Genomic DNA, 24618 nt, shown 5'->3' with positions numbered 1-24618 from the left:
TATCAGCCTTTTGACTCTTCACTGCACTCCCTCTTTGTGAAGCAGTTTTGAGTGTTTTTCACGTTAAAGATGATAGAGAAATTATCTTTCTTTAATCACAAGGACATAGCTTGCAAATAAGACAATTTACTTGAGTGGAAGGTAAATGCTAAAATTGTCTACTGCAATTCTCACACACTCCTGTGTACACATCGATAATTGGAGGATGTCATGTTCCTTTTGGTATTTCCTGAACAGCCTGTTTAGAGATATTATTACAAACCTCTGAAGCAGGTGAAATTTGAATCAGGCCTCCAATTCTAGTTACAGACACTACACGGCAAAAGCCCTTTTTAATGAACTTAAATGTCATCATTTGCTATGAAGTGAATTTGAACTCATATCCACACAACTTTAACTTGGGCTCTAGATTACTAATCCAGTGATATTCCCCTGTATACTTGGGCCATGCCTGTAAACAGGAGCTTCTGCACCTGCTCCATTCCATGGAGATGTCACCTCTAACTGGATATATTCCTGCAGAACACGTGATCTCCTGCCACCACTATTCCACAGCCACATGATCCTGTCTAACATCTCCATCCTCGTAGAGCACTACTTCCCTACTCTGATTGGGAAGAGAAGATACTTTCATCACTTGAGTAGATGATATGAGTCAAACAGCTTGCTTTCTATAAGTAATAAGTAAACATGTTGAAAGAAAAGGACAAAAACACATACACTTTTTAATACCTCTATCCTTTGAGAGCCAGGAAAGACGATATGGTTATCTGACAGAGTTATGAGTTTTTCAAATGCCTTGGAATGGAAAATTGATTGTGTGGGGAATTGTGTTTGTGTTGAAGGGAGAAAATTATTTGTCTTGAATTTTCCCCTGTATTGTTTGATCTAGCTGAGACCAGCCCAACACTTGTATTGAAAGTAGTTCACCTTCAACAGTCCTTCTTTGAGCTTCCCATACCAATCCATCCTTCCTATGCATCCGTCTTACACCTGTAGGATTGAGCAAAAATCCACTTTTTCTACAATACCAGACCAAAACCCTAGACTTCTAAAAAACTTCAAAAAATAAAGGGGGCAGCTATGCTGAGCTCTGGGAAAATTACACAGACACAGGGATGGCTGCCTCGAACTACTGTTCAGCCTGGAAAGTCCAATTTACATCTCCACTCGAAGAAAACAATCTTAGACCTAATACCGTAGACTGAAACTAACTTTTAACCCTCAGCTATTAACACAGACATTATAAAACCTACACAGATACCAGGCATTCACATTCAATCAATATCCATTCACTGAGATATTGGGCATTCGGCCTCGATCAAAATACATTTACACATACCTGTTAACTGCTGGAAAGCCAACTGACTTCACCAGTATCACAACAGCAAGCACAGATTTGGCGAGAAGACAAGAGGTCCACAGTTAGTATAATTGCAGGACCCAATCTCATCTAAGAGAGCTATCTACCCAAGAGTTATCCCCACAGCTATCTCCAGAAGAGGGGCTTCTGACAGCAATTCCAAAACCTACTAACACAGGCCTGGTTCGCACCAGGGGAACCAAGAGCAACCAACCACAATCAGCTGATCGAAGAACTGACAACGTACGAAAATCACTGGCCCAACTGACACCAGAAGGCCTCAGACGCAACCTGAGGTGAAAACCAGCCCACAAAACCACCGCAAAAGAAGGAAAACCACATACGCACCCGATAAATCCAAAAACCCGTCTGACTGCATGAGCGGACTCAGCCCAGACTGAAGGCCTACATTGTTCAAAGTCTTCATCGAGGCCCTGGGTACGGAAAGTGGGTATGGCCAGCTGTATTTCAAAATTGCATTTACCACTTCTCCCCCACCACCGGAGTGAGCTTAAACTCCCGAGACACAAAAATTTCCAACCTAGCTAGCACAAAAGGGGAAGGAGCTCCAAGGGTAGGAAGTCTGATTAAAGTGATCAAAACTGCTGTTTAGTTCTAATAGTGTTTTACCCGTATTTGATTTAATAGCGTATTTAATTACATCCTCTATATAGCTGATGGTGTCAATTTCACTATTCATTATACTTGCCTTTTATTTCTTGCAATATACTCACCTTTTGTTTTTAATAAGCACAGAGATTCCCTGAAACACATGTCTACTGCCTTCTTCATTTCACATTCCTAAATAAGTGCAGTGGCAGAATGAGGGTTTGGGGGGGTGATTTGAATCACCTAAAAATCAGCAAATTACTGATGACGAACCAGAATCCCTACAGTGTTGGAACAGGCCCTTCAGCCCAACAAGCCCACAGCAATCCTCAGGGCATCCCACCCAGACCCACCCTGCTATAACCCACCTAATCTACATACCTTTGAACACTATGGGCAATTTAGCTTAGCCAATCCACCTAACCTGCACATCTTTGGACTGTAGGAGGAAACCAGAGCACCTGGAGGAAATCCACACAGACACGGGAGAATGTGCAAACTCCACATAGAATCAGACGCTATCAGGCGACTATTTATCTCCATATCCTGGACCCGTATCCTATACAACTCACCATAGTGACATCTTCTCTCCTCTGCCACCCATACCTCTCACCACTGTCACCATTGTCATCAACAGCCCAATAAAAAGAGGTCAGGGAGTAATGGAATTGGGGAGTCTAATATGTGATGACTACTGACCAATAATGTGTCTTTTCCGTTCATCAGCTGTCTTGTATCAATCAAAGAAAACCATTTCACTGTACTTTATGATCAAACAGAACCTTACAATAATTAATCTGCCAACTATCAGCCCAAACTGATAGACTGGAGAGTTGGGCAGATAAATGGCAGATGGAGTTCAATCCGGGCAAATGCGAGGTGATGCATTTTGGATGATCAAATTCAAGGGTGAACTATACAGTAAATGGAAAAGTTCTCGGGAAAATTGATGAACAGAGAGATCTGGGTGTTCAGGTCCATTGTTCCCTGAAGGTGTCAACGCAGGTCAATAGGGTGGCCAAGAAGGCATATGGCATGCTTTCCTTCATTGGGCGGGGTATTGAGTACAAGAGTTGGCAGGTCATGTTGCAGTTGTATCGGACTTTGGTTTGGCCACATTTTGAGTACTGTGTACAGTTCTGGTCGCCACATTACAAAAAGGATGTGGATGCTTTGGAGAGGGTGCAGAGGAGGTTCACCAGGATGTTGCCTGGTATGGAGGGTGCTAGCTATGAAGAGAGGTTGAATAGATTAGGATTATTTTCATTGGAAAGACAGAGATTGAGGGGGGGCCTAATTGAGGTCTACAAAATCATGAGGGGTATAGACAGGGTGAATAGCAAAAAGCTTTTTCCCAGAGTGGGGGACTCAATTACTAGGGGTCATGAGTTCAAAGTGAGAGAAGGAAAGTTTAGGGGAGATATGCGTGGAAAGTTCTTTACACAGAGGGTGGTGGGCGCCTGGAACGCGTTGCCAGCAGAGGTGGTAGATGCAGACACTTTAGCGTCTTTTAAGATATATTTGGACAGGTACATGGATGGGCAGGGAGCAAATGGACACAGACCGTTAGAAAATAGATGACAGGTTAGACAGAGGATCTTGATCAGCGCGGGCTTCGAGGGCTAAAGGGCCTGTTCCTGTGCTGTAATTTTCTTTGTTCTTTTCTTTGTTCAAACTAATATGCTATCTCAGTATTATACATAGCCTGAATTCTGTGCTAAATGACATTACTGTACATTTCATAGACATAACTATTGGGCTGAACACACTACATGGACTCTATTGCACAGAAAATGAAAACCTAATTGAAGGTGAGACTTTGTATTAAAAAGTCACATGTTGTGGCATTATGTAAGTGTCGTGAAGCTACACGCCTGCTCTGGTCTGGGATCCATGCAATGAAACAACAGAAGGGATGATTATAATAAATAGACAAGAAACCATTGACATCCTGCAACAATTTCCCATTTTGGTTCTTTCCCTGTATTGTTTCTAATTGGAGGTGACAAATTAAATAACCAAGATGTCTCACCAAAACACAGTTTATTTGGACATATAGCCAATTCAGCCTTCCTCATATTTGCCATCTCTTTAAAGGGACTGAATGGACAACTTTATGATGTCACCCAATCAATATCCAGGCTTGTTTTTGACAAGCTGCCGTGTTATGCTTCCCAGGACTGCATAGCCTGTGTACTTCTGCTTTATCCACAAATACCACCTGACTTTTACCATTAGTTGGCCACATCAATTCCATTATTCTTGGAACGGAGCACTTCCAAAAATCAGACAAAGCTTGGAGCAAGCCACACGTTGAGATATCAGGGCAGGTGACCAAATGCTCAGTCACAAATTAGATTTCAGGAGGGTCCTGGAGGAAGAGAAAGACACAGAGATTTCAGAGCCTAAGGCCTATTTGACTGAATGATGGGACAGAAGGTAATGTGGATGAACAAGAGGCCAGGATTGGAAGAACATAGGACTTCTGGAGGGGCTGCAGAACTTGAGATGGTGCCTGAAATGGAACTCATGGATTTGAAGTTTGATCAAATAACTTTGTACTGCTTACCTAAGAGGGACATTTCTGAAGTGACCGGGGCCATTTTTTTTGGGCATGTCTTCAGCCACGTAAAATATATTTACAATTAATCACAGGACAGTGCTTTTCCCTGATAACTTTTCAAATTTTACACTGCAGATGTAGAAGAAACAAGGAATAGCAGAAAATAAACTGAAAAGTTGAGTGCACAATTAATTTACCATCTGGCCAAAGAAATGAGCTGAAACAATCACCAGTTTCATATTACCTGTCCCCCTGATACGTATATTATGGCTGTATCTATCATTAATTCTGGCACCATGGTGGATATAATCAAGCCAATTGTAGAGAATACCTTTATTGTGCTTAAGATAACAATAATTTGGCTTGTTATGAAATCATTGTGGGTATTTTGTATATCAGATCTGACATTCATTCATCCTTGCCTGAGAAACCCAATATGATTCGCATGGGTAATTGTTTTTCATTTCCTGTCATGCTGAGGACAATACTTTTACTTAAATTACTGCAACAGTCGAAGGTGAATGCCAAAACAAATGTGAAACACAATGTCTGCAATCTATTTGTTTAATATAACTGCACGAGTGAATGAAAATTGGGCCTGCAGTTTTAGGCTTCGCAGTGCACCACTGATGGTAGGCCACAATTGGCAAGTTACCAAAGCCTTTCTATATTGATTGTAACAAGGTCAGTCAGGTGGACCTTAGAGAATATCATCACCCTGATTGAGCCTGTTAACCTGATCACACTGAGAGCTGGCTCTGAAGGAGCTGGATCAATGTCAAGGACTTTCCATGCATAGATAAGTGTGACTTGGTGCTGGGATACTGGCCTCTGGAGTTATGTCACTGACAACGAAAATGGATTAATGATGTAGCCTAGTAAAAGCAACCATGAGCTGAAGCCCAACTGGACTTCAGACAGGCATTACAACTGGCTTTTTCACTGAAAATTGCAGCAAGTGGAGCACCTGAGTTGCAGAGTATTCCTATGGAAGTGAACACTCTTGCCAGTCCAAATGGAGCATAAAGAACATAACTTAAGTAAAGGCAATGGCCTAACCTCACTCAGGATATATCCTGACCAGAGGGGCTCTAGATCAGCCCATAGCAAAGCCCCAAAACAAAGACAAGCCTAGGTGGAACAGGTAAAATTTTCTTCAGGATCCAGGCCAGCAGGCCATGGCAGTTTTTGAAGGTACACGGACTCGAGACAGAGAGTGAGTCCCACCAGACGTAAATCGATTAAGAGATCTCACATGCCGGTAACCAGAAGAGCACACACCCCAAAATGTCCACCTACATCGAGATGGGAACAGTTAAATTGCTTAGCAACATCCAACATGGAACAATCAAAATTAAACATTTGGTTAAATGGTCACCCTGTTCTAATGGAGAGCGATACCAGTGTGGCCATTTCAGTGATCACAGAACCAGACTTTGTCAAAGTTCACCCTGGACACCAGCTTTCAAGTTTGCACAAAACCTTGGCTAGCCTTAGAACTTATACTGAGGAGCCTTCACAGGTTAAGGGTACAACTTCGGTTCCAGTCTCTTAGGAGAAGCAACTTATTCAGTTCCCACTGATTGTAGTAAAAGGCTCAGGCTCAAGCTTGATGGGGCAAAATTGGTTAAGAAAGAGTCACCTAGATTGGCTCAATATTTTTCAATTAAAAATGGCTACCTGAATGAAGTCCTAATTAAATACTGAGACGTTTGTTAACAGGGCCTAGTGGCTACCAAAGGAGGCAAGGCCACCTTGCATGTTGACCAGGAAGCAATTCCTTGATTCTGCAAATCCGGTCCAGTGCCATTTAACTTGTAGACAAAACTAGAGGCAGAAATCAGAAGGCTACAATTTTAACCTCACTGCGAAGCCTCCTCCAGGGATGCCTAACCTGAAGAAGTTACCCTCGGGACAAACCTCAGGGGATCTCTCCTCTATCCATCTTCGATCCGCCTCCTCCTCTCTCCCGAATTTATTTCAGAACCCTCTCCCCCTCCCCCTTTTCTGATGAAGAGTGTAGGCCTGAAACGTCAACTTTTGTGCTCCTAAGATGCTGCTTGGCCTGCTGTGTTCGTCCAACTCCACAATTTATTATCTCGAATCATCAAACTAGTCCAGTTTGCAGAAGGGACAGCACTAGTCGTAATGATTGTAAACCCCAACAGGTCAGTTCAGCTTTGTGGGGATTTTAAACAAATGGTAAACTACTTTTCGGAGCTGGATAATTTTATATGGATGGCTGGCAGGGGTGCTGTCCTTAACAAAGCTGGACATGAATCATGTGGACTTGCAATTACGGTCAGATGAAGATTCCTAGAAGTACGCTACAATTAACAACCAGAAAGGTTTGTGTCACTATACAAGACAGCCATTTGGGGTATTATCAGCCTGTGCAATTTTCTAGTGGATGAAGGAAAACATTTTACAATGTCTTCCCTGAGTCACCATTTATCTAGATGACATGATCATAATAGGAAAGTCCAATAAGGAGCACTTAAAGAATCTCAATACTTTCTTTAGACGTTTCTCCCAGAGCCTACACCTGAGAAGGGAAAAATGTGTGTTCCAGGCACCCTAAGTGGTCTACTTGGGCGACAGTGTCAGCAAGACTGGTTATACATCTTAGAAGATAAAGTTAGGATGATCAAAGTTGCCCGGACAGGGGGTAGTATTAGCTCAAAGGTGGCCCAATTGAGGTGAACAGCCAATAGTATATGCATTCAGGGCTTTGGCTAATGTAGAGTATTATAGCGAAAGAAGATTTGGCGGTCATATTTAGAGTCAGGAGGTTTCACCAATATCCTTACAGCAGTAAATTCGTTATAGCAACGGACCACAAACCTCTGCTAGTTCTACTTCAAAGGACAAGGGGCAGGGCCACTCCATAGCTTCAGGCTGAATTCAATGGTGGGCTCTAATGCAAAGTGCTTATAATTAGAAATAATGGGAAATGCTGCTGGATAATCCGAGGTAACAAAGTGTGGAGCTGGATGAACACAGCAGGCCAAGCAGCATCTTAGGAGCACAAAAGCTGATGTTTCGGGCCTAGACACTTCATCAGCAAAGGGGGATGGGGAGAGGGTTCTGAAATAAATAGGGAGAGAGGGGGAGATGGATCGAAGGTGGATAGAGGAGAAGATGGGTGGAGAGGAGACAGACAAGTTGAAGGGGCAGGGATGGAGCCTGTAGAGGTGAGTAAAAGTGGGGAGGGAGGGAGGGGATAGGTCATTCCGGGGAGGACGGACAGGTCAAGGGGGCAGGATGAGGTTATGAGGTGCGGAATGGAGGTGCAGCTAGAGGTGGGAGGAGGCGATAGGTGAGAGGAAGAACAGGTTAGGGAGGCGGGGATGAGCTGGGCTGGTTTTGGGATGCAGTGGGGGGAGGGGAGATTTGAAGCTTGTGAAATCCCCAAAAACTTGCGGTCCCCAAGCCTCCGTTTGTTTTCCCCAATGTAGACGAAGCCACAATGGGTACAGTGGATGCGTTATACCACATTGGCAGATGTGCAGGTGAACATCTGCTTGATGTGGAAGTCATCTTGGGGCCTGGAATGTGTGTGGTATATTGCGTCCACTGTACCCGTTGTGGCATCCTCTACATCGGGGAAACCAAGTGGAAGCTTGGGGACCACTCTGCAGAACACGTCCGCTTGGTTCGCAATAAACAACTGCACCCCCCAGTAACGAAGCATTTCAACTCCCCCTTGCATTCCGCAGATGACATGTCCATCCTGGGCCTCCTGCAGTGCCACAATGATACCACCCGAAGGTTGCAGGAACAGCAACTCATATTCCGCTTGGGAACCCTGCAGCCCCATGGTATCAATGTGGACTTCACAAGCTTCAAAATCTCCCCTCCCCCCACTACATCACAAAGCCAGGCCAGCTCATCCCCGCCTCCCAATTCTGTTGTTCCTCTCACCTATTGTCTCCTCCCACCTCTAGCCACACCCCCATTCCCCAACTCGTAACCTCATCCTGCCCCCTTGACCTGTCTGTCCTCCCCGGACTGACCTATCTCCTCCCTCCCTTCCCACTTCTACTCACCTCTACAGGTTCCATCCCCGCCCCTTTAACTTGTCTGTCTCTTCTCCACCTATCTTCTCCTCTATCCACCTTCTATCCGCCTCCTCCTCTTTCCCTATTTATTTCAGAACCCTCTCCCCACCCACCTTTTCTGATGAAGGGTCTAGGCTTGAAACGTCAGCTTCTGTGCTCCTAAGATGCTGCTTGGCCTGCTGTGTTCATCCAGCTCCACACTTTGCTATCTCAGCTTATCATTAGAAGTTGGAACACTATCCAGGAGGCCAAATCGCAAATGTGGATACATTGAGCTGTCTCCTGCTGGCAGTTACACCACTAATGGTACTGCCACTGGAAGAGTCCATCATGGTTTTGAATTTTCTTGACCCGTTTCCAGTCACAGCTGACAACATCAGACTTTGGATTTAGAAAGATCCGGTCCTGGCAAAACTGAAACAGCTGATGGTGACGGAGAGCACCAAAGGACTGTTACAACCAAAACTGAAACCTTTTTGGATGCTGAGAGACCAGATCACAGTACAGGATGGCTTATTATTATGGAGTGCAAGAGTGATTGTCCCGAGCAAAGGTCATTACCTGATACTGGCTGAACTCCACCAGGGTCATCTAGGGGTTTTCAAAGTGAAGATGTTGGTGAGAGGTTATGTTTGGCGGCTAGAATTGGATACAGACATAGTTGCATTGGCAGGGCAGTGCCCAGATTGCCAACAAAGACAAAGATTACTGCCAGCGGATCCCCTACATTCATGGGATTGGCTGGGTACCCCGGACTCGGTTACATGTTGGCTGCACAGGTCCTTTCGTGGAATCAATGTACATGGTCATCGTGGCTGGACTTGCATAAAGTTCATTTGTCAAACACAAGGATGAAAGAAAAACTGCGCATTTTGCAATATATGGACTCCCAGAAGTGTTGGTCACAGGTGACCGGCCATCGTCCACTCGCAGGGAATTCAAGAATTTCCTAAAGTCAAAATGCATTCATCACATAAGGACAGCTCCACACAATCCTTCATCCAATGGTTTGGCAGAAAGAGCAGTCCAAACTTTGAAGGCAGGTTGTAAGAAACAGCCTACAGATTCACTAGGTACCAAACTGTCCAATTCCTTATTGATTACAGGATCACCTTTCATGCACCTGCAGGGATAGCTCCAGCACAATAGCATGTGGGACAAGACTCTGCACCATGTTAAATCTAATCTTTCTGGACCTTAGGTGTGGGGAGGGTGAAACAGCATCAGGAACACCAGTGCTGGACACAGGCTTCTGCTATGTGACAGAGACAGTTTACAAGTAGAGAGGACGTTTGGTGTAGGAACCATTGGAATAGCCCTGAATGACTAAGAGACTTGGTCAACACAAAGTCAGGCCTAGTTATGTTATCAAGTACGGGTAGGTGCAGTGGTCCTAAACAAGCACATCGACCATATGAAAGCTGAAAACTTGCAAACGGGCTGGGAGCAAAATGCTCTTTAGAACAGTTGTAAAGGTTGGTGGAACCCATGGGTTCTCCGTCTCTGTGAGCAGTGAAAAGACCTCTGAATCTGAGATGGATATGGCAAGTTGTCGCCATTTCAACACCTTTGCAACCTGAAGAGGAGAATGAATTTCTTCCGAGATGCTCCGGGCACACGAGGTGAGTTTCTGTGCATTACACACTGCCTGTATCCAAGGAAGAGTAAGAGGAACCTGTCCCGGTGCTAAAATGCTTCTAGGAGGAGCAACAAGAAAAAGAACCAGCCTCCATCCTCAGACTCAGAGGGGGAGGGCTGTGACAATTGTAATGAGATACAATGTGGCACAACGTGCACATCTGTTACCAACTTAATTCACACCAACCATATATTCACTGTCACATTTCTAATGCTTGCCCTTTAACTTTTCCTTTGTATAGCTCCCATTGTCCTACTGAACCATAGGGCTGCACTCTCATGAGAGAGAAATGAATGGTGATAGTTAAACCTGAGGGTCACCACATCTCAGGTGAGGAGAGAGATTGAGAAGGTGAGTCCATCATGGTAATCTCAGCCTGTACAGGAACTAAACCCATGCCATAAACATCACTCTGCATCAGAAACAAACCATCCACCCAACGGATCTAACTGAGCCCCGTTTTCTCGTAGAATTAAGCAATAAAACACAGGCACACAAAAGTAAAATACCATACTCAAGATGAAATGAAACCAGAAAACGCTGGAAAGACTCAGTTGATAAGGCAGCATCTGCAGATATTCAAAGTCATGGAAACTCCACAGACTTTTAAAGTTGTGGACAGGGACCAAGTTCAGAGTCCTTTGGAGCATCCTGAATTTTTGCTGGTGCATGAGGGGAATGCAGGTAGGAAATACACCTGCTGCCTTCCTGATTGGGCCAGCTTGATTACATGAGTAGGCATCTCCTAGCCTCCTAAAATCTTTGTGAATCTGGCTAGCTTCTCATGGGTCCATGGGTCAGAGGAGAATTGAACCATAGTCTAGCTGCAGGGATCTCTTGGGAGTTAACTTCAAAAGCTCTAATTCCCCCCTCCCTCTCCCAGTAGGCAAACTCAACTTTCATCCATCTCCAATTGAATTGCATACCCTCTATGAGTACACAGAGCACATCCAAGCTCATACATTCACTATACCGGCTGTAAGAACCAATCAAGGTGTTAATAATATTGGATCGTGTGGAAATACTGTAAAAAATTCATAACTCTCTCTGGAAAAGAAAAATCAGCTTTGCAACAACACCGAAGGCGTCAGGCAGCCAAATCTTTAATGTATTGATGCCAGAAAGTAGAAACACTTACTTACACACGATAAAGAGGTATTAAATATTGAGCCGGTGACAAAATAGACCACAGGAAAAATGCTTGTAAAGCTGTCAATCAGATGATGTTCTCCCTTCTTGGTATCTGTTACAACAAACATAGAGTTTGTTGCTCTGCATAGAGCTCTGAGAGAGAGGGGGGGCTATGGGTATTCTTAGTGGGCCATAGCATGCCCAGTCTTGCCCTTGAACCTTCCAGAAGGTTTTACTGGGTACTGCAACAGTAACATAGGAACACAGGAATTAGGAAGGGAAATAGGCAATTCAGCCCCTCAAGTCCTCTCCAATATTTAGCATGATGATCTTATCCTGATCTCAGTTCCACTCTCCTGCCTGCTCCCCATCACTCTTTATCCCTCTTTTCATCAGAAACATATCTATTTCTTTCTTGAATCTATTGATTGACTCTGCACTCTGGCACAGTGACTTGCACAGATTCATAACTGTCTGAGAGAAGTAGTGTCTCTTCATCTTAGTTTTGAACCTACCTCCTCTCACTCTGTATCTACACCCTTTTTTTCGAGACTGTCCCACAAGGGGGAACATCTGTACAACGCCCATCTTATCAATCACCTTTAGCATTTTATGTACCTCAATTAGATTCTCCCTCATTCTACTAAACTCCAGTGAGTCCACATCGAAGCTACTCAACTACGTCTCGTGTGACAACCCTTTCTTCCCTGGAATCAATCTGTCGAACCTAAGCTGGAAACCAGATCAGCTGCCCAATCCATAGTGGTGGCCAGCCATCTAGGGCATAAAGGTCACACTTAGGGATGTTTTGCAATGGTGCCACTATTTTCCAGTATTGAGTGTTTCCCTGATTTGACTGGAAGCTGTTGGCTCAATGGAAGAAGTTTCCAGGAAGCAGTCAAGGTGGTCATTGGAACTGGAGCTTCCATTCCACCCATCCCTGTGGATATAAGGCCAGTCATATCAGTCACCATTCTTACAGTGTCGTTTCCCCTCCACTTTGATGGAGCCCGCCCCCCACCATTGATTATTCAATGCAGGTAACCAAGAGGACTTCCATGTTAAGACTCACTTGCACTTGTCTACCTGCCTGATCAGCCCCAAGCCTGGGGGCTCCAGTCTGGTCTCTGATTGGTCCCCAGAAACTGCTAACCATCCTTAATAAAATGGTGATTTCAGACACAGGAAATTCAGAAGCTATCTCCTGGAAGCAGCATGCCACACTGGTGGCTTGGAAAGGTATGTGGCTCCCAAACATTTCTGAAGTAGAGTCAAAACAGATTTGGAACGCTGTTTTTCTCTCTCACAGAATGCTACCAGACCTGCTGGGTCACTCCAGGATTATTTGTTTTTGTTTCCAGTGTCTGCAGTACTTTGCTTTCATCTGACTCCCAGAGAGGTTGAACGTCAGGACCCCAAAGCCCACTGGAAAGTTCAACCCATTTTCTCTCTCCACATGTGCTGTTTGAACCACTCGCTGTTTTCCAATGTTTTATAGCTTTTAATTCCTTCTTGCGTTTTCCTGTTCTGAGATTGATTTGGAAATGTTGGCAAACTATTCCCCCACCCATGACCTAACCCAGCTTAACCTCCACGAGTCTATTTACACATTTTCAGATGTCAAATGCGCCTCATCCTAATGTCGGAAGAGCAGCAGTAGATTACAGGCAACAACAAATGATAAGCTAATTGGGAAGCAATGTGCTAAAATTATAGGGACAGCTCTTAAAGCAATAGCATTTTCAGATATACATTTCCAACATAAAACTAATTCCTTCCACACTATCCTGTGTTTTCACAGTAACTAGAATTGGAACAATTAGCCCACCATATGGCTGGGTCACATGCTAGGTAAGGTATTCCAATTTAATGTGTAACCCCATGGAAAAATCTCATTAAATATCTTCTTGAGCACGCGAATATCGACTGTGTTTTGTTTCTGCATTCATTTAGGTTTCATGATTATTTTTGCAGTTTTTTAAAATGTATGGAGACGTCAGGCTATCACTCAGGTATTCAGTTTTAAGTCAGAATAAAGCTTGTACCACTGAAATTTTCCAATGCATAAACCATTAAAAAAAGGTGCAATGTGGAAATGCATTTATTTCTCTTTAAAGTGATTGCTTCCAGCTCCTATCTGAATAAGCAAAGCAAACACACAGCAAAAATGTGCTAAAGGCTTGTTAACTGCTGCCATGCGCCTTTATGCACTGCAACATTTGGTGCCTCCTGCAACTCTGAAACCACTTACAGATGGTCACATCTTCATAGGTTTTTGCAAAATGGAAGTATAATATGTCTTGCCTAACTGTCATTTTAACCCGGGCTCATTCTGTTTTCTTCACTCATACGCACACAGCAAAACAGAACATCAGATCTCAGTTCCCTACCTATTGAAATGTGTGGGTGATTAGCTTCTTATTATTTCCAATCAGATTCACATATAACATTACAGTCTCCCACTTCTGCTTCAAACCATCTGTTTTATTTACCAGCAGACTTGAGTATTCCAATTCTGTCTCTCAGCTTCTGTTCTCGATAATGGTGAGATCATCAAAAACTCTGTTGCCTGTATCTGAGCTCACATCAGATCCCTTATACCCATTAGCCCAGAGCTCAATGGTCTAAATGGGTTCTGAGTCCAGCAAAGACTAGAATTTAAAATATCCATGCCTGTATTCCAATCCTCCTATTGACCTTATCCTTGACTATGGCCTGGATTTATATCCTCGAGGCTAATAGTGGTAGGTGAGGCAATTCTTGTGTGACTCTCCTCAACCTTAGAAGAAAATGGCTTAATAGGTGTGATTATCATTAGTTTGGGGGAAGCAGGTTTGGGTGTTGTCAGGCAAATCTCCCTGGGGGAGAGTTCCAACAAAGCCAAAAGGCCCACATCATGCCGCTATGAGCTGTTAAGAATCCCATTTTTGTGCTGTGGGAGTTCAAACCAGTTATAATGGAAAATGTAAATCCATGTATTTATTAGATTATTGAGCAACTAAGCAGGATGAGGGGGAAAAAAAGCTTTTCTGATGAAGGGTCTAGGCTCGAAACGTCAGCTTTTGTGCTCCTAAGATGCTGCTTGGCCTGCTGTGTTCATCCAGCTCCACACTTTCTTATCGAGGGGAAAAAAGCCTGACTGACCGTTCTGGTGCTTGTATTGCTCATGTCAATTGCATAATGTTTATTTATACAAGATGAAGAAGTTTCAAGTGCTTTCAGCTTCTGCTATTGATATTTTAAATAATATAAATGATTGATACCTCTGTTTGTTTGCAGTAAAAGGAGGTTTTCTTTTAAGAATGTGGAAAAGAATTAACATTTTTAAAGCCTTTTACACATTCAACTATCGCTACTGGACTAATTGTCTTTATACATTGTATATTGGGTAACTGGGTATGAAAGTGTCAGAGCTTGGCATAGAGGTATGGGGGGTATCTGCGGGTAGGGAAAGGAACATAGCCTGCTGTGGGAGGCATGAGGAGGCCCTTTCACACTTATTTTTGAAAGTGTTTCCTCATCCAAGCAACCTCTTTGATGTCCCATGATCCATGACTCTTTTAGAAACTGACCTGACTTCATAAAAAAATCTGGAATGCCGAGAGCATACCTTTGTCTGTAATGCAGCCAGCTAAAACAGGAGAGCCAAATGTGCACTTATAACCTCAAACAACCCCAAACTGCTCTGAAAATCAGAACCCCTGGGAATGGTATCAGGTTTGCCAGAATTAGAAAACATTTGCCGTTTATAAGGTGTTTCAAATCAGCTTGACTTGAGAACATATCTTTAAAGCTCTTCCAGCCGCACAAGCATCTAAGAGCTCTGTCTCCTTCAGTTTTGGCTTCTACCCCATCCTTTATTTCCTTCAGCCCACCATTACCAGTGAGTTGCTAATTGAGCTGTCCAAACCTTAACCTCTAGTAGCCCATCCTGAAGAGACATAACACAGTGTGGAGCTGGAGGAGCACAACAGACCAGGCAGCATCAAAGGAGCAGGCGAGTTGATATTTCGGGTGTTGTACAAAGTGGTCTCTGAGCCTTCGCTTGGTCTCACAAATGTAGAGGAGACCACATTGGGAGCAGCAGTTGCAGTAAACCACTTTGACAGATGCGCAGGTGAACCTCTGTCTGGTGTGAATATGAGGTCAATAGCCAAAAGACAGATTCAAGTCAATTGGCAAAAGTAAGGAAGAGAGATGAGATCTTTTTGTACTGTTTACAGGGCAAATCATTATGATCTGAATGTACTACCTGAAAAAGCAGTAGGAGCAGATTGATCAGTAATGTTCAAATGGGAATTGGATAACAGAATTGAAAAATAATCAGAGCAATCGGGGAAGGCAACACTGTCAACTAATTAGGTAGTTCTTTCAAACCGTTGTATAATGATGTGCTTTTGGGGGATACTATATCATATCTTGTCTGTGGCAATGGCCCAGTTAAGAGGATCTGATTTCTGGTTAACAAAGCTAAGTCCCATTGAATGATCATATGACCAAGATGCCTTGGGGTTTGATAGGAGAAAAACAAGGGCAGCATGCTAACTCAGAGATAGTAAGAACTGCTGATGCTAGAGTCAGAGATAACACAGTGTGGAGCTGGAGGAGCACAACAGACCAGGCAGCATCAAAGGAGCAGGCAAGTTGATGTTTTGGGTCAGGGCCTTTCTTCAGAAATGGGAGAGGGGGAAGGGAGCTCTGAAATAAATAGAGAGGAGGGGTGGGGCTGGGGAAGGTAGGTGGGATGGTGATAGATGAGAACAGGTAGGCAGTAGTGGGGATTGGTCAGTGAGGTGGGAGGACCAGATAGGTGGGAGAGAAGATGGACAGGTTGTGTTAGCACATGTCAGGGCAAGGAGGCCGGGATGAGAGGAGCGGATTGGTCATGGGGGAGGCTAGGGGGAGGGAGATTTTGAAACTGGTAAATCCGCATTGAGACCATTGGGCTGTAGGCTCCTAAGGCGGAATATGAGATGCTGCTTCTCCAGTTTCAGGGCGGCGTCATTGTGACACTGGTGGAGGCCCAGGATGGACATGTCACCGAGGGAGTGGGAGGGGGAGTTGAAATGGTATACAACCAGAAGGTGTTGTCATTTGTCATGAAGAGAGTGCAGGTACTGTTCAAAGCAGTGACTGAGCCTCCGCTTGGTCTCACCGATGTAGAGGAGGCCACATTGGGAGCAGTAGATGCAGTAGACCACATTGACGGATGTGCAGGTGAATCCCTGTCTGATGTGAAAGGTTTGCTTGGTTCCTATGATGGAAGTGAGAGGGGAGGTGTAGGGTCAGGTGTAGCACTTCCTGTGGTTGCAGGGAAAGGTGCTGGGGATGATGGGGCTAGTGGGAAGTGTGGAGCGAATGAGGTAGTCTTGGAGAGGCCAGTTCCTATGGAAGGTAGATAGGAGTGGGGAGGGAAATATATCTTTGTTTGTGGGGTCAGATTGCAGGTGGTGGAAGTGGCGAAGAATGATACATTGGTTATGAAGGTAAGTGGGGTGATACGTGAGGATGAGGGGAATTCTGTCATTGCTTTTGTTGCAGGGAGGGGATGTGAGGGCAGAGGTGCGGGAACACAAGAGATGCGATCGAGAGCATTTTCGACTACCGAAGCGGGGATGTTGCAGTCCTTGAAATAAGAGGGCATCTGGGGTGTTCGGGAGTGGAATGCCCCATCTTGGGAGCAGATGCAGCAGAGGCAAAGGCGTTGGGAATGGGGGATCATGTTCTTGTAGGAAGGTGGGTGAGAGGAGGTGTACTCTCGGTAGCTATGGGAATCGATGGGTTTGAAATAGATATCGGTGTCGAGGCAGTTACTAGAGATGGAGACGGAGAGGACTAGGTAGGAGAAATAGGTATCAGAGATGGTCCAAGTGAACTTGAGGGTGGGGTGAAAGGTGTAGTAAAGTTGATGAGCTGCTCAAGCTCCTCGTGGGAGCATGAGACAGCGCCAATACAGTTATCAATGTAGCTCAGGAAGGGGTGGGGAATAGTGCCAGTGAAGCTGCAGAAGCATGTTAACTATTGGGGTGGTTAGGTTCCAAGGCATGGACCTCTGTACAGACAGTTTAATTTTAGAGTTTTAGCATAAGCTGGAGTGAAGGAAACATCTCTTTTAGCAGAATTCTGTTGAAATTCTTGGAGTTTGCTAAAGGAGTTATAATGCTTGTTGACCAGACAACTCTACTGGTAATGGGTCAATTTTCTGGTATACCTATGCTGAGGTGTGAGATCATTTTAGATACAAAACTCAACAGTTGACGAATATTAGAAAGGGGATATTCTTGACCCAAGATGCTTAAGGTGCTCAAGGCAACTACATTGAACAAGGAGGTTATAACCTTAGTACAATTACAGGAGATTTGCATGGACACCCATGCCGGAAGGCTCAAAAAATCTAACCCCTTCTAGGAATTACTTACACAGTGCCCAAACCAAACAGTTAATCTTCCAAGTTTGGATAAGTATATGACCTGAGAATTTTTCAATGTACATCAAATGGTTGGAGAAGGAAAGTTGTTAAGAATTTAGTTTGAAATATAAATAATTTTGTTCAATGTGATTTTATTCTCTTTGATGTAACTGACTGTAATAGAATCTAGTTACGATAATTCATATACTTTGATTTTTTGGTTAAATTCCTCTTGTTTTAAACAATGACACATGTAGTGTTTTTATTTTAATGAATACCTTAGTTTTCAGATTCTGAGAAAAAAGTCTAAAAATGTTACTGACTTTTACTGAGATCATACAGCTGGTAGAATTACAATGGGCTGGATGTTCTTATTCTTTGCAGCATAAATCTATACACTCATATTTTGACTCATAAAATATGTTTTTCTTCTCAAGTGCGTTGCAAAGCAAAATTAAGGAAAATCAACCAGTTCGGGTCATATTTTTAAGTGCAATGTACAGCTAATAAGTGCGCTGATGAGACAAGAATAATTTTTCACCAAATTGCACAATGAAATTCCCCAATGATCAAAGCACTGCAGGATATACGGTTGAGGGAATCTTGTACCCATTCCTTTGGGCCTTCTTGGAAAGATATTCTGAAATGCATCCAAGACCACTACAATACATTTCGATATGTTGTCAGGGCCAGCTCAGAGTTCATCCAGTCTAATGGCTCCCAGTCTACTTCAGTCTATCATTAAGTCCTCATTTCATTCCTCAGCTACCAGTTCTGAAAATGAATTCCAATAGCCTTTGCTTGTAAGTGCAGGCTACCACTGATACACAATCACTTCTTACTGGAGCTGCAAGAGCCTGACAGTCCCCAGCAGCAAGCTGTTTAAGCTTCACTGCGAACTGGCATTTACATTTAGCAAGACACTACTCTATTAGCATTGTGCTGAAACTCTTCCTTTATTTTATCTGAAAGCACACAGCTATCTGCTGACTGTCACTGACAATGGATGTAGTATCTCTCATTCCGTGACTGGTTGGAAACTGCAGACCAAGCAAATGATAAACTGGATCCATCAATGACAAACAGCAGTAGGGAACCTCAAAGCCTGTGGGTTTTACACAGGTAAAGATACATTTTCTTGTCAGTTCTCAATTCATTTTATTGGGGAAACAATGCATTTATTTTTCATGTGACCGTTTGATTGTCACCTTAATTTTAACTGCCAATTTTCACTGTTTATCAGGGGAATTCTGGGAGACCTTGGAATGGAACAGTGTATCCAGGACAGCAATGAAATATTACTGTGTGCAATCATTGACTAGAAAACAAGCTATGGAAAACAGATGGAAGCATAAGGTTTCTCTGCCTTGTGTGTCTCTAGACACAGGATGTCATCTTAAGCCTAAGTCTAATCAATGACTAGCTGGCTCCAATTGAGAAGCTGATTAGACAGATATTTCCAGGGCTGTTATCTTGGATTTACGGACAGCCCACTCTGGAGTTATCCTCAGGTTTTAAAAGGACTCAGTTCAAGTGCCAAGACAGTGAGAACATGCGACGAAAACAAGTCAGCAATGCATCACTGCCAGGAATGCCTTTCAGCTGTTTTTGTTTCAAACATATTAATGTTGTTTGTGGCACTAACAGTTAAAAAACATCAAGACAAGAAAGCAAAGAGTAGTAGATGCCAATCTGTTAGGTCCATCAGTTTAACTAAACATTTCCACCATGCCCAATACTGTCTATAACATGTATGGTAGAAAATTGCCCCTGGTTTGTTTGGCAGCACCTCCCTAATCCACAACCTCCAGGGCAAGGCCAGCAGCACATGGAAACCATTGTCATTAACTTGGCTCACTTTAAGTCACACATCATCTGGACTTAGCCATTTATCACTGCTTCTTCATAAGTACTCAGTCAATACCCTGAAACTCAATACCTAACAGCACTGTGAGAGTCACGAACAGTCTGGGCAGGCCCAAGAAAAAAGATGGAAGGTGGGATTGATTACATGAATAGACAACAATGGTGCAAAGTGAAACGGTAGGATAATGGGAAGTGGAAACATTGATTATGGCCTGAAATTGTCAAACTCAATGTTGAAGGAGAAAGACTATGACATGCCTAAGTGACTAATGAGGTAACATCTCTGGTTATGGTTGAGAATGTTTCAATGGTAGCAGACTCATCTTTGAATTAGAAAGGTGTGCATTCAAGATCTCAGCACTGAATTCCAGACATATCAGCATAATACTGCAGGAGTGCTACCGTGTTTGTCTTACTTTTGAAGCCCCATCTGCTCATTTGGATGAACCAAAAAGATCCCATGGCTCTATTTTGAAAAAGAGCATCTGAGTAGCCTGGTATGATCTCACTGCTTTTTGTGGGGTCTTGCTGTGCGTTTATTGGCTGCTGCAATCTCTACATTCCAAGAGTAACTATTTGAAATTATTTAACTCGCAGACATTCCCCGGCTGTGAAAAGCACTTTATAAACGCAAATCTTTGTTTTCATTTGTTTTCTTTATTGAACTTCAGTGAAGCATTATTGGAGACTGAGGACAGTGGAATAAAAGTGAAGGTAGGATTGGGAATTAACACAGCAGGTGACCAGAAGATCAGCAACAAGCATGCAAGATGATTAAAGATGTTACTCAAGTCAATTGTCTAATTAGTTTGGTCTTCCAGCTGTATAGAAGACAGCAATATGGACAGCCAATGCAGTGTACTAGCTTGGAAAAACAAGACATGTGACAGCATGGCAGCTCGGTGATTAGCACTTCTGCCTCATAGCACCAGGAACCAAGGTTCCACCCTCGGGCAACTGTGTGGAGTTTGCATGTTTTTCCTGTGTCTGCGTGGGTTTCCACAAGGTGTTCCAGTTTCCACCCACAGTGCAAAGATGTGCAGGTTGGGTGGATTGGCCATGCTAAATTACCCCACAATGTTCAGGGATGTATATGTTAGGTGGATTAGACATGGGAAGTGCGGGGATAGAAGAATGGGTCTGGGTGGGATGCTCTTCGGAGGGGCAGTGTAGACTTGTTGGGCCAAATGGTCTGCTTCCACACTGTAGGGACTCTATGACAAATAAACACTGGTTCACATGGAAGAAGTGCCTGGCAGCCTGGACAGTGGCAAGGGTGGAAGATCAAGGGCAGGGCTTCCTGTCTTCGGCACTGACATTTGTAGGTGCCCGGAAATGAGTCTAGGTAGCAAAGGAAGGTAGGCTGAGGAGATGTGCATATTATACATCTTTTTCCACCTGTTTTTTCAAACTTTTCTGATGCAAATACAAATTTGAAAACCCTAAACTATTTTCTACCAACACCCATTGCAGCCTTCTTGGAAATTAGTAGGCACAAATTAGGCTCCTTTGCGTCACTAGCGCAGACGTTACAGTGACTGAAAGGCAAGAAAATGGCATTGCCAGGGACTCTGGTCCTTCAGGCATGACCTGCAGGGAAGGACGCTGGCCCACATGCAAACCACATATGCAATGGAGGTGGAATAATTGGTGTAATCTTGATGTCAGGCAGCTCCTTTTGCAGATTTGATGCTACTATCCTCAAATAAGTCCAAATAACATGTGCCATGATCACTCCTAGTTGACGAAGGGAGCCCCTCTTTCTCTTAAATAATGAAACTAAGTCAATAATTTCCAAATCCTAAGGCCAGTTGCCTTAACTGAGAGCTTTAGAAAATGAAGATACTTTTCTGCATTGTACCAGTGCACCGATAGTCACTTTGTCTATATTAAATTCTGTTAGTTGCCCGATTGGCTATTTTTTTAAAAACCTGTACTAAACCCTCCACACTCTTCCTCTTAACTTAATTCGTAGCCCCTTGTGAGTGAAAGTGATCAAAAAAAAGTGACAAACTCTATAAGCAATGAAAGAGCCCAAAGGGCAATGGGAAACGCCAAGAAACAGTAATCAGAGACCAATGACCATTGTCTGGGACTAAGACATTGAGTCCTTTTCCTGTACTAGGAACATTATTAGATACAGGCAAATCACTTAACAAGACTGCCAGTTTATTTTTATGCATTATAGTCTTGCCTGCATTTAATGGGCTGACATAGCCCTTTACCGCTCTCTTTCTTTTAATCTATTTATAACTATCTCTATTAAGTTTACAACGCATAACAGGAATTAACGGTGTGTACAATTAGAAGCTGAAAATGATTACAATGTTGCTACTAAGTTCTTAATCTATCTTGGGGTCCAGATGGCATTTGCTGTAGCTATCTACTACATATTTAATCTTCAATGCTGCGATTCTAATATGTGATTGACAACCATGTGCTACTTGACATACCATTTGTGGTTATGCCACCAGCTTGCTGATGCATTCTTATTTTTAATTATAATACTGCTGCTCGAAGGATGTCAGTGACATCAGTAAGAGTACATCGACCAGCTTTTCAAAATTGCAAAGGGTGAAAGTGTGTTATAAACCAGTCAAAGGCTCAAGGGAATCAAACCACATTACTTTGTTCTTGCTCTCTTTACATCTGCTGGAACTGAATAAGGATAAGTGCCAAACCATACTTTCTGAAAGTGTCATTTAAAGTTTAGTGGCATCTGTACCATTTAAAAAAAAACCTCCATATTACTGAGCACACTCAAAGACCAAACTGCCAAGATGTCGAAGCAGTTTATTCTATCTTCCAGCGTGTCTGAGCTTTGAACAGTCTCCAAAACATCATGTTCTGATTATATTAATGTATATCATTATGTTCATCAATGGAGTTTAGATCCCCCATTACTGACAACAAGTTCCAACTGAAGGCATCTGACTCGATAAATAGATCTCTCATGCTTTTCCAGTGTACATGGTAGTCTCCCTACTTCTGAGCAGGAGGCTCAGGTTCAAGTCCTACTTCTTCCAGAGGTGTATAATAAAACCTCTGTACAATTTGATTGGAATTTTTGTTTTGCAATTTACAACACACAAGGTAGTGGGATCAGTTAACAAAATGAAATAATTTTCTCTAAAAGTAACAGAATTTTTATTGCTGACAAATCATGTTCCCATATATTATGCAACTGTTAAATTATCATAGCATTTATTTGCTTTTGTCTGTTTTATTTTCCCCATTTGTCTTTCAGCCAACAACATTAAAACAGATGATCTGGTCATCTGTTCCTTTGGGAATTTGTGAGACCTTAATGTGTGCGCATTGGTGAATGACAATACCCCACAGGCTGCATCTTACCCGAAACTGAATAATTTTTGTTGAGTTTCATGGAGGCTTTCTGTCCGTGAATTTAAGCCAGTTTTCTCACACTGTTGTCCCAAACTCACCTCATTAGCTTGGTATAACACCCCTATGGCAGCCCATAATTCTAATGCCGGCCCGATTCTCCCACCCACCATTGGCAGAAAGTATTCACTACTGCTGAGATATCTCAGAATGTTGGCACTGCCACCATATTTAAAACACAGTATATCTAAAACCCACTCAGGAGCTAGCAGCTCAGGAGGTACCTTGCATGGTTCATGACATTGTTCCTTAGAATGTAGCTGGTAAAGGAAAAGTACCCCACTTTGCAGACAAGGCCCTGGAGGCCCTGGCGGGAGTGCAGAGGAGGCTAGTCCTCTTTCCCCAGGGCTGCCAGAGGAGGCCACAGGGAGATGAAAGACCTTGACCTCACTCCAGGTGCGCCTACCTCACCAGGAGACAGGAAAGTGCCAGGAGGAACTCAGCCTGAAGAGGAACAACATACAGGCCCCACAGAAATCTCCCCTCAGGATATTCCAAAGGTGGCTGGGCCTTCCACTTCCACCCCTGCCTACCAGCCTCAATGCTCTGGAAGGTCAAGGCAAACAGGGCTCCCATGGCTCTGGACAGTACACATTCAGCATGTTCGTACCTCTAGACAGAAATCTCTGTCCAAAACTCTGAAGAAAACAGGCTCCACTGCAGGGTAGGCTCCCTCTACTCCAGCTGCAGAACCTGGGACTGCACTAAGACAGATTGAGAGGGAAAGAAAGAAGAAGGAGAATAGGTAGAACAGTTGGTTCTTCATTGTAAGTATGTTCTCAAATTTGTAACCGTTAGTTCATTTTTTTTCGTCAGCTTAGTGGGAAATTATCTGTCTAGCGGTAACTACTACAATGAAGGTACAGAGCCCAACTGTCTTTAATGGTACACGGTGTTTTATTTGTAAGGCACTGGCTGCTTTGGCAATCTGGGGAAATCTTTTCAGGCTGCAAAACTTCCTTGTGCATCGCACAGGGACATAGGAACATGAGTTTGAGGCCATTCAGCCCCTCAGGCCTTTTCCACCATTCAGTTAGATTGTGTTTGCTCTGAGGCCTAACTCCATATACCCGCCTTTGGCCCATACCACATCTTACTATTGCTTAACAAAAATTTATCTACTTCAGATTTAAAATTAACAGCTGATCAAGCATCCACTGCCATTTCTGAAAGAGAGTTTCAAACATCTACCACGCCTAAAGTGTTGAAGTGCTCCATAACATCTCTCTTGGCCATACATCTGAGAATCTGCCCCCTTATTCTACAATCCCCAACTTATAGAAATAGACCCTGTATTTTCCAGTTAATATCTTGAAGACTTCTATCAGATCACCCCCTTACCTTCTAAATTCTAGAGAAATCAGGCCCAGTTTGTAGAATCACAACCATTAGTGGGACTGATTCCTGATACTGATGATGGGATAAAGAGAGCTTGGAGCAAGCATTTGGACTGCACACAGGAGGTTCACAAAGCATGGAGTGCTCTCAGGTGTATTTCAGTGTCAGTGTATGCATGCCTGTGTCATGCCATTCCCCTTTGAAGGACCTCACATCATTCAAAAGTGAAGCCCCTTC

Source organism: Stegostoma tigrinum, chromosome 2 (genome assembly GCF_030684315.1).
Source record: "Stegostoma tigrinum isolate sSteTig4 chromosome 2, sSteTig4.hap1, whole genome shotgun sequence".
NCBI lineage: Eukaryota > Metazoa > Chordata > Chondrichthyes > Orectolobiformes > Stegostomatidae > Stegostoma > Stegostoma tigrinum.
This window is presented reverse-complemented; position numbering follows the sequence as displayed.